The sequence below is a fragment of the Carassius gibelio genome, chromosome A3 (genome assembly GCF_023724105.1).
Source record: "Carassius gibelio isolate Cgi1373 ecotype wild population from Czech Republic chromosome A3, carGib1.2-hapl.c, whole genome shotgun sequence".
Lineage (NCBI taxonomy): Eukaryota > Metazoa > Chordata > Actinopteri > Cypriniformes > Cyprinidae > Carassius > Carassius gibelio.
The window spans coordinates 26442295-26457894 of record NC_068373.1 but is presented as its reverse complement, the minus strand read 5'-3'; the positions used below and the strand labels follow the sequence as shown (position 1 = coordinate 26457894).

At 37.9% G+C, this 15600-nt stretch overlaps 1 protein-coding gene across 1 annotated transcript in view; it reads right to left on the bottom strand.

Annotated features, from left to right (window-relative positions):
• LOC127953780 (basement membrane-specific heparan sulfate proteoglycan core protein) overlaps positions 1 to 15600 on the bottom strand; it is a 287372-nt gene that overhangs the window by 113377 nt on the left and 158395 nt on the right. The gene's annotated exons all lie outside the window — the stretch shown is intronic.

Below are 15600 nucleotides of genomic sequence, written 5' to 3'. Positions count from 1 at the left end.
CATTTACGACATTTGCAAACAGCGCAGTTCACTCATGGAGTATTATCACTCAATCCATAATTCCAATTTTGGGCCCATCCTTCTCACAGCAAACTATTCTGCATTTTTGTGTCCTCTTTTTACAACTCATTCTGTATGATTTATAATCTTGTTTATAAGCTTGACCTCAATTTAGGTCCCCACTAAGTTCCCACGAGTTGGTCAGGTTTAAGTGCCCATCAGTACAGACAAACTTGCACGCAAACACACACAAGTTGGTCAGGTTTAAGTGCCCATCAGTACAGACAAACTTGCACACAAACACACACAAGTTGGTCAGGTTTAAGTGCCCATCAGTACAGACAAACTTGCACACAAACACACACAAGTTAGTCAGGTTTAAGTGCCCACCAGTACAGACAAACTTGCACGCAAACACACACACGTTGGTCAGGTTTAAGTGCCCATCAGTACAGACAAACTTGCACGCAAACACACACACACACACCAAAAAAATAAATAAAAATAATGTAACATGTATACACCTTTGTAACAAATGTGAAAAAACTGTAAAATTCTAATTAACACAGCACACTGTACATTAGAGTACAAGAAGACAGCACACTGTGCATAAATAAATGATAATCTTCCCCATTTCCTATATAATCGGCTTATTGCTTTTTCAGATAACAGCAATTGTAGTCTCTGAAGCACATGAAGGGTGATAAATCTATTGCAATCATGTGCTTAGTTTCACACAGATAATGAAGCATTTATGATCCTGGTCATTCTTCACTCCTTCTCGACCTTAACTCATCAGAATCATGGGATGAACAGTTTATAATCAGTTTCTAATTTTTTTATCTGAGAATACAAATATATAAATTAATTCAAACAACAAAAGATGGCGCAGATGATAATGCCGGCCTCTTTGTTGTGCTTTTGCGTTGTCTTTGTATTTTTGTTAGTTTGTCCTGTCTTTCGTTATATCCCTGCAATCAGTTTCATGAGAAATGAATTACCTGACATTCTGCACTACACATTACCCAATATATTACTGATTTTTGACTATTCTGATGTTTTGCTGGACAAAGTAGTTGGCTGTGCGGCTGCGCTGATCAAGTGCTTCAGGAGACAAAGATGGGAGAAGAGAGCTGGTGCCCTTGTGAAGTTCAGGAAGCGCAGATTTTGAATGTTGTTGCCTAGCATCCATCTGGTGAACCTCCACACTCTACCCAACAAAACGGACAAACTCCTTCTGCTTTCCAGGACAAATAAGGATTTCTGACACTCTGCTGCCCTGTGTTTCACAGAAAACTGGCTGAATGTTTCCAGCTGTTCAGAAGCAGAATCAACGTGGAAATAGCAAGGCAGCGAAACATGCTTTTACATCAACAAAATGTTGTACAGTGTTAACCCTCTAAGTGCCAAAGTTGTAAGATTGTGACAAGATGCCATACTTAATAAAATAGACTGCAGTTCCTAATATGATGTAATATCTCATTTGTATTCCCAACCGCTAGATGACATGTCATGTAGATTCTAGACCAACATTACGCCATGTTCCTGTTCAAAGTGTTAGAGGAAATTGCAGAGCAATTTGATTGTCATTGATGTGGAAGCAGTTCAGTTCATTGCATGGGGGTAAATGGTGAGATTTGAGAGAGAAAATCGTATGAGGATGTACCATGAGGATAAGTTGCGAATGTTATTTGCCGATTCTGACTCTGAAGGGGAATATCTGCCATATAAAAGGACGATCGGTCGTCTAATATTCACGCTCCTCCCTGTATATCTTTGCAACACAATGGTTCCGCCATGCAAGGTGAGAGTGTCCACAAAGCACAAACAAGTAATCATTTCGATCCTTTGCCCAATGGGGATGGGGGTGGTGGCAGGGGCGAATGTCGTCGTAGTGTCCATAGGAGAGCTGTTGCTCATTGCCCACACTCTAAGGGCCGCCGGCAGATGACACAGGTGCAGTCAGTGTGGAGTAGGTGCGCTTTGACCCACGCCATGCAATGAGAGGTACCATACTCTCAAGAACTATTAACTTTGTCACCTAGATACCTGATTGGGCAGATAGCTGGTCAACTGATCAAAAATAGCATGCCTTTTACTATGGCACAGTAATATAGCAATACAATTCAGGTGTTTTTTTTTTCCTCTGATCATTTGGAATAATTATAATAATGTAGCCGCACTGGGTTGCACATTGATATATAGGGAATTTTAATAATTAATCAGGAATATGATTAATATATCTCTCATATGACAGTAACATTAAAATTATTGAAGATGAAAAATAGGTCAATTGTATATATCAGTAACTCATTACAAGGCACTGTAATTTACTCATTAATATGTCAATAGTCCATTCTTCATATCAATTATAGTGATATCTCTTACTGTAAATTACCGCGAATCAAACAGTGGTTCGTCCAGCAAACGGCCGTAAGATTAACTTATCAACTTTCAATAAAGTTATCACTTCTTATAATGCCATAAAAACATTATCCTGTCATTATGAAATTTTAGTTACTAAAAAGTATAGAGCTTGTAGCTAAAGATCAGACATTTCATTGACTCGTGATGTGAGCATTTAGACAGAGGCAATCATGAATATAAATTGGTTTTTAATAATTTAACTAATAATACATCAAACTCCAAATCACACAGAGTAAATACGCGTACGACAATACAGACAGTAAACTTTGTACAAGACATAACGGAATCCAAATGAGGGAGAGAGAGAGAGAGAGAGAGAGAGAGAGAGAGAGAATGAGTGAGAGAGGATAAGAGAGAGGTAAGAGAAATAGGCGCGATCACAGAATGACACGCTCAATTATACAAACTCATAGACAGTAACCCTTGAAAGACAACAACGGATCAATTCACCTTGAAAAAGTAATAGACAAACCTTTAAACCTCTTAAGCTCAAATGCTATTTTGGGGATTTCCGTTTTCCATTTTCCTACCTGATTTAAAGAGCTTCCCATTCTTTCCTGCGATGGTGTAAACACCGAAATTTGGTATCATTTTAAAGGAAACCCTTTGAAATTACATAAAACTGTTGAAATTGATAAAAATGACAATATATGCGGTCTGTGTTATAATAAACAAGGTGCTTTTTTTTTTATTTGTAAAAACTAAAATTTGAAATAGTATAGCTCAGGCAATGAAGGGCCTAGCAACTTCAGACCAATTTAATGTGTTTCCAGCACATGTCAGCTAATAGAGGAAAAAGGAAATTTCTTTCTATCCTAATCTATGCAAAAGTTATTCCATTCCAACTGAAGGAAGGAATAATACCATTTTTGTATACAATTTCCACCTACATAAATTTGAAGTCTTCTTTTACACACCTGCAGTATGGAATAATGCTATATCTGTATATTGTTTTACAGAAAACACTTAACTTTTACAGAAGTTACATAAAAAGCTGCTGTTTGTGACAAATAGTATTATTTATGTTGTTTCACATATGATGAACCATCTCAATACAGTGTGCTTTTTTGTGTGTGTGTTTTCTGAACAATCTTTGAAAGAGGATAAGTCAAACTGCAAACTAGCAACATGCATAAAATTATTACAAATATCTGGTCTATCACAATCTAAAATAGAATCCACAATCTCCAGCTTCATATCATTTCATTTATGTCTATTATGTATGGTGTAATGCAGTGTTAATTTCGTTGACTAAATATTTTCGTCATTATTTTCGTCACGAATATATTTTTGCCGACGAAAACGAAACGAAAACTAAAATAGAAGGCACTGATGGAGACTAAAACTATGACTAAATTGATTGACATTATCGTCAACGAATAAAGGACGAGACGAAAATAGACTGTGACGAAAATCAAATCAGCAGACGGGAGAGATGCGAGGAATGAGCAAAAGAACCGGCAAAACAGAACAGACTGCATGAGAGAAGAGAACCAATCAGAGCCTGACTTATTGAGACGTGAAGCGAAGGTTTTCAGTTTTTATGAGCTCCCGGGAAGTCGGCATTCGAAGAGGTGATAGGGACTTTAAGCAACAGCCTCTGGTGGAACGGCAACGCCATTCTGGCGTTGTATTGCGCCTGCGCGAATTTAACTGCTACTTTCTGACGTTCTAATTTAACGGTCTACTACGGGAGAACAGCTGATTTGCCAGAGTCGCTACAACGTGAGAGGTTAGGTAAATAAATGTTATGTTTTTAGACTTATTTACATCATACAATATTAAAAACTCCTCTTCTGACAAAAGATTGTCATTTAACGCCAAAAGCAATCCTTCTCTTGCTTTTTTAAATTATATATTTTTTTGGATCTCAATAAATGAATTAATGCTGCGTTGCGCTGTTCTGTTTTACCGTTGCTTAGTGACTTTTACGTTCTTGGCTACAGCGGTGTGACGGCGAACTTCCGGTCGCTGTAGCCGTTCCATTCGCAGCTGTTGCTTAAAGTCCCTACTGTCTAAAAGAGCGACAAAATGTCCACAGCTCACTTCACGTTTGACGACGAACAAAACAAAACAAAGTGTAAAGCACGCAGAGCGCTCATTCGTGGCAAGAACACAACCAATTTGAAAAGACATTTACAGACGAGCCACCCGGACATTTTCTCAAATGTAATTTTACAACGATGTTCTTTTGTTTATTGAGCTAAGCAAAATTGGAATAGTGCAGTGCGTAGATGTTGTAGCATTAAATATTACGAACTGAAAAGTACTGTAAAATAGCCCCTTCTTCAAATTAGATGCGAGCACAATACTAATACGTAATATCATGATAAATACATTTAATTAATACTAATGTTTAGTATATTGTATAATGTTCTACTTGTTGACAATATCACAAATATTTCTATATTAGTCATGTGAAACATGAATGTTCACATCCTATCATTATACATACAAATCTAGCAATATTGTAGTATTTAAAACATACAATATTGCTAGACAAATGAATACTACACTTTACTTTTTTTATCCACCTAGCTGCCAACTTATTAAATATTTACTTTAAATGTATGCACTTATTGTTCAGCTCAGTTGTAAGCTTTAAGGTCCTGGACCTAACGTTATTTTTCTTTTATTGATGGTCAATTGGCAGCTAGTTATTGTTTACATTATCATGACAGTGTTTGTTGCTGCATAAAAGCTTTTGAATCAAAATAAAGACACAGTTGTGTTGAAATAAAGTTGAATTTGTGTTTTATATATTTTGGTTAAGTTTGTTTCCTATACCAGCTGTAAAAAATTGTCTAGTAAATCTGTTATTCATTTTAGTCTTATTTTAGTCGACTAAAATACCAAGCAATTTTAGTCGACTAAAATAAGACTAAAATTAAAACAAATCAGATGACTAAAACTTGACTAAAACTAAAAAGAATTATAGTCAAAAGACTAAGACTAAAACTAAATTAAAATTTAGTGTCAAAATTAACACTGGTGTAATGATTGGAAGATTTGACCTGTCTCAATCATCTGTAATATATTTCATATTCCAGGGTCCTCCGTGTTTGTTTTGACTCATTATCAGCACTAAAACCGCTCCCTGAAGCTTGTACACGACCTTCGGAGCGTCAACAAACAAATGTATGTTCATCCACCCAGTACTGTACTGTTTACTGTACCTTCACTGAGATGCGGTCAAGTTTAGCCTATTGTTAGCGGAGCTTCCACGCTTCAAAATAAAGAATCAAATAAATAAATATATAAATGTAACCTACATGGGTTTGGCCCCACCAGATGCGCGGCCTGACCTCTCCACGGCGACGGTGGTCATCCATATCTTGTGTTATGATTATTATGCATTGATAATTCATGCAACGCGTCCGCTTGTAGTTTTCCCTCGCGTGCCTTTCTTTACAAGCAGCCGAGAACACAAAATCCCATCGGCCAGCGCTTCGTCCGGTTCAACAGGAAATGGTCATCACTGTCCACTCCCTGCACCCGCAATTGCGCAGAGGTGTCAAGTTCGTCACCTCTGAGTGGAGCACACGGCTGTGACTGACAGCTGATGGGACTAATAGTGCTTCACAAAAGAGATCAGATAGATATAGCAGAAGAAAGCCGCTTAGGCACATCATATGAGTTGGAGATCGGGTCTCTCTCATCACAGCCCTTTGTTCCTGTATGTGCGCACTTGTACAAAACGCTTTATATCTCACAAATGGAAGCACGTAGAAACGTAAAAATGGTCTTGTTTGAAAGAAGAGATTCTAATCTAAAAGATTTTATTGAGTAAATATGTATGTGTGGCTGTTTGCGGCTGACTGAAGCGGTGCTAAGATGGATAAATAATAATTTGCAACGAGGTGAGAAATTTTACATCGCGATTCTGTTGAAGATCATCCGATCTGTGATTGTCACACAATAAAATGATCTACATCATCTGAGAATGAGAGCTTTCTTGTGATATATGACTTGACTGTTTTGTGAAAAATATTTTAAATACACATTCTTATGAAAAATTATTCACAATCGTTAGACGGAAATTTATGGGGGGGGGGGTATATTTCTTAGCTTAATTTGACTACTTTATGGACCAATTAATGGTATTCTTTATGAAGAAAACACTCTAAGCTTTCAAATGAACCCATATATGGGCTGATACCATATAAGGAAGGCTTTGCAAATGAAACACAAACATTTTGCATGCTATTTTTGGACCCGGTACCGGGTCCGCAGAGTTCAACATAAAAAAAAAAATAAAAAAAAAAAAAAAGAGAGAACATCCCAATCGAGTGAAAGGATTTGTGGAAACTGTGGTTCCTTATTATTGTTATATAACATTTGGACAAACATTTCAGGTGAAGTCATAATCCACTTCTTACCTCCGAGTCTGTGTTATTATCGATATGACATTATTTTTATTGTGAGTATTAGGCTTATCTTAATTGCTGATCAATGTTGTTGTGCTATGATATTGTAATATGTACCATTACTTAATCAGAAAAGTTTAGAAATGCATATGAAAGTATCACTTGACAATACAATAGAAAAATATATAAATATGTATAGTATTTTTAAGTTACATTATTAATCAGTGTCTTGCACACCTTCCAAGGAAAGGATATGAACCAGAAGACATTGCAATTAATAAATTATATTCAGAGAGACTTAAAGAAGTTCCATATCTATACTTGTGCTCTTATTAGTACAGTTATTTTGCCTTTAAATAAACGTTTAAACAATAAGCTTGCTCTTGTGAATTTATTTTGAAGTTAATAACATTGTGCCAGCTGTCTCTTTAATTCCGTGTGGTTTCTATACATGTTGGTGCTGATTGGGCTGACATGGTTAACACACCCACCAAACAAGAGAAAACGTGTCTCAAACCCCGTTGCACACATTGCACACACATTCTGGTTGCTTAAACCAGAAACCAGATGTAGCCCTATGGGAATTTTGGATATTTCCTAAAATCATTATTTTTATTTTGTTTATTTTCTTTAAAATTTAAATTTCATGATGTTAAAAATGTATAAATAATGTTTGTGTGTGTTAAAAAATTGAGTTAATTAAAATGTATATACCCGGAAGAAAGATCCAATCAGCAATCAGGGTGAGAGGTCGCGATGTGGAGGAAGAAGAGATCGGGAGGAGAAGATGGAGAGACATGAGTGAGAATCGCGCTGTGACTGTCACGTTAGAAATTTGGTAAAACACCAAGTTAATGTTTGTGATAGTAGATGTAATTGTAGACTGCACGAAGAGTGAGTTACAGACATTTTTATAGAAGTTTACAGCGTGAAAGTTTATGGTTTTGCGGAACTCGGTCAGAGTTTTCCACAAGGAGAAAGAGTGAACTGCTAGTCAGAACGATTTAGTTATAAGGACTTTGCCAGCGTGTAGCCTGCTTGGTTGCATTTTTGTGCATCGTCTGAAAAAATGCACTCATCTCCAGAACCATTCCCTGCTGTCGGACGACGTCTTCAATCACCAGCATCGCAAGCATCGCTTTCAGCACTACAACAGCAGTGAGTTTTTTTTCTGCGCTACAGCGCGAAGCGGCCATTGTGTTCAAGGTCTCCCCACTCCCAAGCCACACTTCAGGCCTGCAATGTGTCCTCCTATGACTATTGGGGTATTCATTTTATTTCATTGAGTGGCCATTTAGTCATTTTGCCGGCTTAGTTTTAATTTTGGGGTTATTTAATTGTTTTTCATTTGAATTGCACTTGATATTTGAACTGTATATATTATGTACATACTTTATTTTTTTCCAGTAAATAGTTAAAACGAATTTCTGTTGAAGATTTGCATTACACTGGGTTTATGACATTTATAATTTTGATACTTGAGGCAAAATATTGAGTTTACAGTAAACTGGTTTAAAGTGAAAGTATTTATCACTACTGATTAAGATAAGTGACCTGGGAATTGATGTTTATTTCACTTACAGTATTGATAGCCATTTAAAACGGGTGGAATATTAATGAAACTATAAATGTTTTTGTTCATTTAACCCAGCATTTGAGAAACCTGCATACAATTAGTGTTTTACCTTAATTTGGATATAAAGACACTGCATCACCACTTTGCATTAAGTTAAAAGCTACTATTAAGGTAAACAGTAACAAGTGATGATTAGGGAATTACATTTAGTGCATTAATTAATTTAGAGAGAGGGAGCGCACTCCACACTAATAGCTAGACATGCTAGGGGGCGCTACATAAAATGGGGGCTCGTCCGGGATCGATAATTAATGCAATCAACTAATTTGTAATTTGATGCTAATAGCGTTAGCTGTTAAATTTTTGAGAGTTTCTTAAGTAAATTGTCATAGGATACTAAATACGCTAATTTAAGGTAATATCTGTTGACAATTAGCCTGGATTTTTTTAATTAGTTTTTTTTTTTTATAAAATAAAAAATAAGTCAAATAGTTTAAGCTAAAAACCCAAAAGAAAACGGAGGTTAAGTGTAGCACTGCAGAATTAGTTCAAGAGCTCAAAGACTGGTGCAGAAGAGAAGAGTTGGATGATGCACATTCCCTCATGGTACTGATTCCAGAAGACGTTGCAAATGCCCAGATTGAAGAAGCTCTAGGAACTATCAAAGCCTTAGGGCGAGTGCGAGTGAGAGGACGGACTGTTAGTCTGAAGCTGGATAGCCACAGGGTGCTATGCAAGTGTAAAGAGACAGTGGACCCCACCAAAGTCCCTCCTGAACTGTTGCCAGAGGGCAAGATGAAAAAGTGGATGATTGTTATTGCTTCTGAAAGTCATACTCCGTCGACTCGGTTAAAGAGTCTGTTGGAAGAACCTCCTGAGAGTGGCTCAGCAGAGTCTATTATTCGTGTGGTGGGTGTTTGTTGACCAAGATGGGGACACCATCAGGTGACAACGAAAGTTACTGTCGTCTGAGAGTGTTCTCCGGTACCTTGCTAACTCCAGTTGGAGAAGAGTCTCTTGAGCATTGGTTAGAACATGCACGTCTGATGGTCGAGGAGAGTGAGTGTTCCACTAAGGAGAAACGACAACGTATCATGGAAAGTCTGAAAGGTCCTGCGCTAGCTGTTGTAAAGGCTGTGCGGACTGCTGATCCAGAGGTTAGTCCTGCTCTGTGTTTAGAAGCCTTTGAGAGTGCTTTTGGGTCTGCTGAGACCGACGAAGACCTGTATTTTGCCTTTAGATTGCTAAGCAGCAACCAAAGGAAAAGTTGTCTGACTTTCTTAGGCACATAGAGTTGTCATTGACCAAGGTAGTTCGTTGCGGAGGTCTCCCTACAAGCCGTGCTGACCGTGCTCGAGTGGAGCAGCTGCTGAGAGGTGCTATTCACGCCGATATGATGCTTGTCCAGCTCAAACTCAGGGAGAGGAAGGAAAACCCTCCATCATTCTTGGAACTGCTGAGTGAGATCAGAAGTGAAGAAGAGTACGAGTCATCAAGGACAAAGCTGAACACCTTTGTTCAGAGAGTTAACACAAACCCTGCTACAGACAATAGACAGGATGATATTGAGCGTCTGAGAACAGAAATTCAAGAACTCAAGTCAATGTTCACTGCCATGAGTACTGTGCCTAACAAGGTTGTAGCAGATAGCAAAGGACCTGTGTCAATGACAAAGATGCACACTCCAGAGACAGGTAGTGATAGTGAAGTAGCTGTTTTAAGAAAGCAAGTGAAATACTTGCAAAAGCAAATGACAAGCCATAAGCTAAAAGTCTCTGAATCCCCTACTTCAGTTCTTCGTGTAGAGCCATCTAGACAAACCTATAGTGATAATAGAAAGCAACCATCTAACGACTCGGATGGGAACTTTTGTTATCGCTGTGGTGAAAATGGCCATTACTCTGCCAAATGCCAGAATGCTGAGAATCAGGCCAAAGTTATTCGAAAGCTGATACACACTCTAAAGAAAGCTAAACATCTATCTTTTAATGATCTATCTTCTCAAGCATCAGGTGATTGTCACACAGTGTGCTCAGCTAAGAAAAGTGAAGTAACCACTCTTGATAGAGGCATTTCTCCAGGACTGATCGCGCCCTGTTCCATCATCCCAGTGAAGATAAATGGCCAGCACTGTGATGCACTTCTGGATAGTGGCTCTCAAATCACAATTATCTTCGAGCCCTGGCATGAACACCACTTACCTGATGTCCCAGTTCAGCCAGTGTCAGGGTTGGCAATATGGGGTTTAAGCGAAACCAGTTACCCCTACCTGGGATATGTCGTAGTGGAGATGGAATTTCCAGAGAAGGTTACCGGGGCAAAGGAGACACTTTCCGTCCTTGCTCTGATTTGCCCAAGTTCAAAAAGTCCTGAAAAGACACCCTGTGATCCTAAGAACAAATGCAAACCTGTTCCAGAGACTTTCTATGCTCTGCAAGGAGACCACAGTAGTGGACATTGCACAGACCCTTGGCATAAAGGCAAAGAACTCCATTTTACGGCATATATTTGTGAAAATGATTAGGCAACTGCAGCACACAACACATAGAATAATGCTGCACATTTCAGTGGACATTAATGTTACCTGTTTTGTCACTGTTAAAAAAGTACAAAAAACTTTTACTCAAATCTTTATCACTTTATCAAATTTAAGCAAAACAAAATGTCAAATATCTACTTTCAGTTGTCTCGTTCTCGCATAATTCAATACAGCTCAGTTTTCATAGGTATGTGGATCTGTCGAGTGGCAGAAAGGATTTTATGTAAGCCATTCTGAGTCAACACAATGCTTTTCCAGTGATGGGGAAAAGACTGTTTTACCCCACAATGACTCCCCTGATGCCACATGGAGTCTATATCGGACTACTTTAAACACTTTCTGCATCATGACATAATTATAAATACATCATCATAATCCATTCATTTTAACACAGTTAAAAAAGTTTAGCCATTTATATGGTCGTAAAGTATCATTTCTACAGAGGCAGAAGTAAAAGTACAGATGCACATTGCTAAATTTTACTCAAGTACAAGTAAAAGTACTGCAGTCAGATGTCTTCTTAAGTAAAAGTACTGAAGTACTTGTTTTCAAAAGTACTTGATTATCAAGAGTACAAGAGAACATTTTCTAAATATCGCGTTACTACTGCCACAGTGCTTACATTTATGTACAGAAACGTCCTACATGGAGTTATGAAAAATGTTAATGTTAATACCTTGGAGAATGTAAAAGGAAATGAAAGTAAAATCAAGTCATTTTCATCTTTTCACCATGTTGCTTTATTTAACATTTCTCACTTACCCACAAGGCAATAGCACAATGAATGCTCTGACGAACCTTTGCTAGAGTTTTAATCGATTTTTGGCACCCACATTTGAACCTGACTGTGTTAAATACACTCAAGAACATCAAAGCAAATGCTCAGCTTACATTAGTGTGTAATTTCAGAAAATAAAATTCAGCTAACAATTGTGTGTACATGTGATTTTCTCTGTTTTTTCATCAATCAAATCAATAAACCTAAACCAGAAAAGAATGCAATATAGCAATGTTCTGACACACTTCTGAATCTGACCGTGTTATACATGCAGCATAGAAGAGAAAATAATAATGATTAAAGAAAATCGTATTAAGCCCCTTTCTCTCACATTGACATACAGGCAAAGGCAGGAGAAAATACTTTCAGCTGAATAACACCATTCTCAAACAAACAATCTATGAGCCCCATCATACACCCGGTGCAATGCGAAGTGCAAGTGTGTTTGCTAGTTTCAGTCTGGGCTGTTTGTATTTTCCCATCCAGCGCCATTCGTTTTATTAGCAAATGCATTTGTGCCCATTTGTGCGCCCATGGGTGTAATGGTCTAAAAAAATAAGTGTGTTCAGGCACATTGCAGGCACAATTCTATTTTAAGGAGCTGAAAATAGACTGCGCCACAGACCAACTCAAACCTGAGTTTGAGTCAATGGCGCAATATTCAATGGCGCAATATTTATTTATATTTGCTCACACAAACATGCTAAATATTAAAAACAAAATGATTACAGTGTAAAATAATATTATTGTGTAGACTACATAAACATGAAAAAAATAACGATGAACAGTCATTGCGTGTATTAGAATTAGGCTACCTATTTGCAATTCAGCCTACTACTTATAATGATAAATGAAATTCGCCAATTAATTGAACAGTTGTGCAATACAGACATGTATATATTAACTGACTCATTGCGTGGAGCTATTTGAAAGCATGCACTGCTACTTCATCCCACGCCTCACTCTAAATACTGCTGGGTTATTTTTTAACCCAAAATGCTGGGTTGAGTCTGTTGGGTCATTTTGTTGGGTTATTTTATTTATTTTTAAACACTTTTGGGTAGTTTCAGTTTACCAGGTGTTGGGTTAAACCTGCTGGGTTGCGTCGCTGGGTTGTTTCAGGCCAGCGCTGGGTTATTTAAGGCGCCTTGAAGATGTTTAAATCGCTCCCCAACTGTCATTTTGGAAGAACAACGGGGCAAAGACACAGCTTTCAACTGTTTTAAGGTAAGTTTATTTAATGTTTTCATTAATAATTATTTTAAGTTGGCAGAATTATAACCTTTTTGCGGCTACAATACTGTTAAACTTCTACAGGCCAACATTATTTACGTTAAATGATGAACAGTTTACCTCAAACGGCCAACCTACGTTACGTGACTCGCATAATCGTGGTAAGGTATCTGAGACGACAGATTAATACAGTTTTATTAAGTTTCAGACAGTTACAGATGGCTGAAATATGCGAATACCTGTGAAAATAGAGGAAAAAGTTGTTTCTGACACTGAAAAACGAATTTAACATTTAAGTGAGTGAAATGAGTTCAAAAAGCGAATACGACTTTCTGCTCTAATGTAAACGCCTGCAGTTGTCCATATCGACATGTAAATCATACAATTACGTACGATATAGTCGGACCGCAGGTCTAAAAGAACCGACGATCCGGTTCAAATAAACCGGTTCAGTAATTCTCGAACAAAGTGATTCCCGGAAAAGAATCGGCGTCTCTTCAAAGTGCGCGCACGCACAGCGAGGGCCGCGTTAGTGAGGTGATTTGATGCTTGTGTGGTTTATAAAGTATTTTTACATACAAATTATAATTCAAAATGTGTTTTTTTCCTGTCAGAAAAGCACATGGATACATCTGTGAGAGAAAAACTCGTCAAATGCAGTCTTATTGAGGCGTCTAAAGGTAAGTTCGTGTTTATCAACTAACGTTATATGGACTGTTTTAAAGCTGCGGAGTAACACAGTAAGTTACCTACGTGACTTGTCATAGAAATGTCTGTGTGCGCGCATGCAGTGTGATCTCCCTTATCTGTGCCAGTGACTGTGTGTGTTTGATATAGCCAGCATATTAACATAAAACTGTGATGTATAATGACTGGAACATCCCATTGATTAGACAGTTTGAAAGCACACCTTTCAGCCAATCACTATATCATATTCTGCTTCTGTAGACCAACTCATAGGTGAATATCACAAATAATCATGATTGGTCAATTTCATGATTAACTTCACACAGTTAATTGAACTTTTTTTTAAAATTTATTTTAAAGGTCTGAACAAACCTGGAATTCCTTAACCGAACAGAGTCCACAAAACCCCATCCAATTGTTGTGGCGATTTAAAAATGCCAGCAGATCATAATCAATGGACAGGTAAGGATATTCTGGACCATTTTCAAAAGGAATTGCAAATTGTATATTTAATTGCATTTTTCCACATGTGGATGCATACATTGTGACATAGTCCAGATGCAATTAAAAAGCATTTGAATTTCAGATGCTTTACACAGAAAGCTGTCATTTTGTGTCAAGTGTGGGACTATACTATGGGGCGTGTTTTTTATTGGGATATATTCTGTAGTTTTTACCCCAAATCTCTCACTGTTTGCACTCTGATGCACGTCAGCAAAACAACATTGCAGTTCTACTCTTATTTACTTATTTGCATCTTACCTTATATTTTATTCCTCAGGTGAAAAGCATGTGGTTAATGGTGAATATTGACCAATAGTACCATGTGGCACTAACTGTTAGCAGGGGATAGTAGCTGCATTTGGGGTAAAAATGACAGAATTATTTATTGTGTGAGGTGCCAAGAATATAGGGAGATCCGGGTTGCACTGTCTGTTCTTTATCACACATCTCTCGGAGCGGCAGCTGCCTTTAGTAGTGCCTTAACCTCCATTGTTCAAAGCATTTGGCACAATTGTCTTTTAGTGACGTCACCTCCCAATACAAACACTCTCCATAGTATGGTCCCACCACTGACAAAAATTGACAGCTTTCAATGTGAGGCATTTTAAATTCAGATGCTACAGTAATTGTGATTCCATTTGTGTTTTCTCAGGTAACATGTGCGAAACAGTGAAAAAACAGACGTGGTAATTCATAAAACCTCATGTACTTGTTCTTATGTTGCATCTATGCTAACAATAGTCTGTTTCTCTCTTGTTCCGAGGTCACCGTAGCCACGAGATCCAGTCTGTGTCCAGATCAGAGGGTCACTGCAGTCGCCCGGATCCAGTACGTATCCAGACCAGATGGTGGATCAGCACCTAGAAAGGACCTCTACTGCCCAGAAAGACAGCGGAGACCAGGACAACTAGAGCCCCAGATACAGATCCCCTGTAAATACCTTGTCTCAGAGGACCACCAGGACAAGACCACAGGAAACAGATGATTCTTCTGCAGAATCTGACTTTGCTGCAGCCTGGAATTGAACTACTGGTTTCGTCTTGTCAGAGGAGAACTGACCCCCAACTGAGCCTGGTTTCTCACAAGGTTTTTTTCTCCATTCTGTCACCGATGGAGTTTTGGTTCCTTGGTTTTCCTTAGTTTGAGACAATTAATATCAAGCGATATCATCGACTTGATTGTACAGAGGGACGATACATCACTGAATCAATGATGAACTGACTTCAACTGAAAACTGAGTGTTTACTTTTGTCTCTTTGCATTATTACACACTATTTTCCTATTTAATACTGTAAAGCTGCTATGATGCAGTATTTGATTAATATGACAGGCTTATTACTCATAATACATGGAAAATACAGCTGCAAATGGACTTTGCTTTTCTATTTGAAATTTGGCAGTCACTGTGCATTCATGAATGCATCAAGTAATTTTTGTTCAGTGTTTTTGTTCAAGATTTGCAATTGTGTTTGGATTATGTCACAATTTG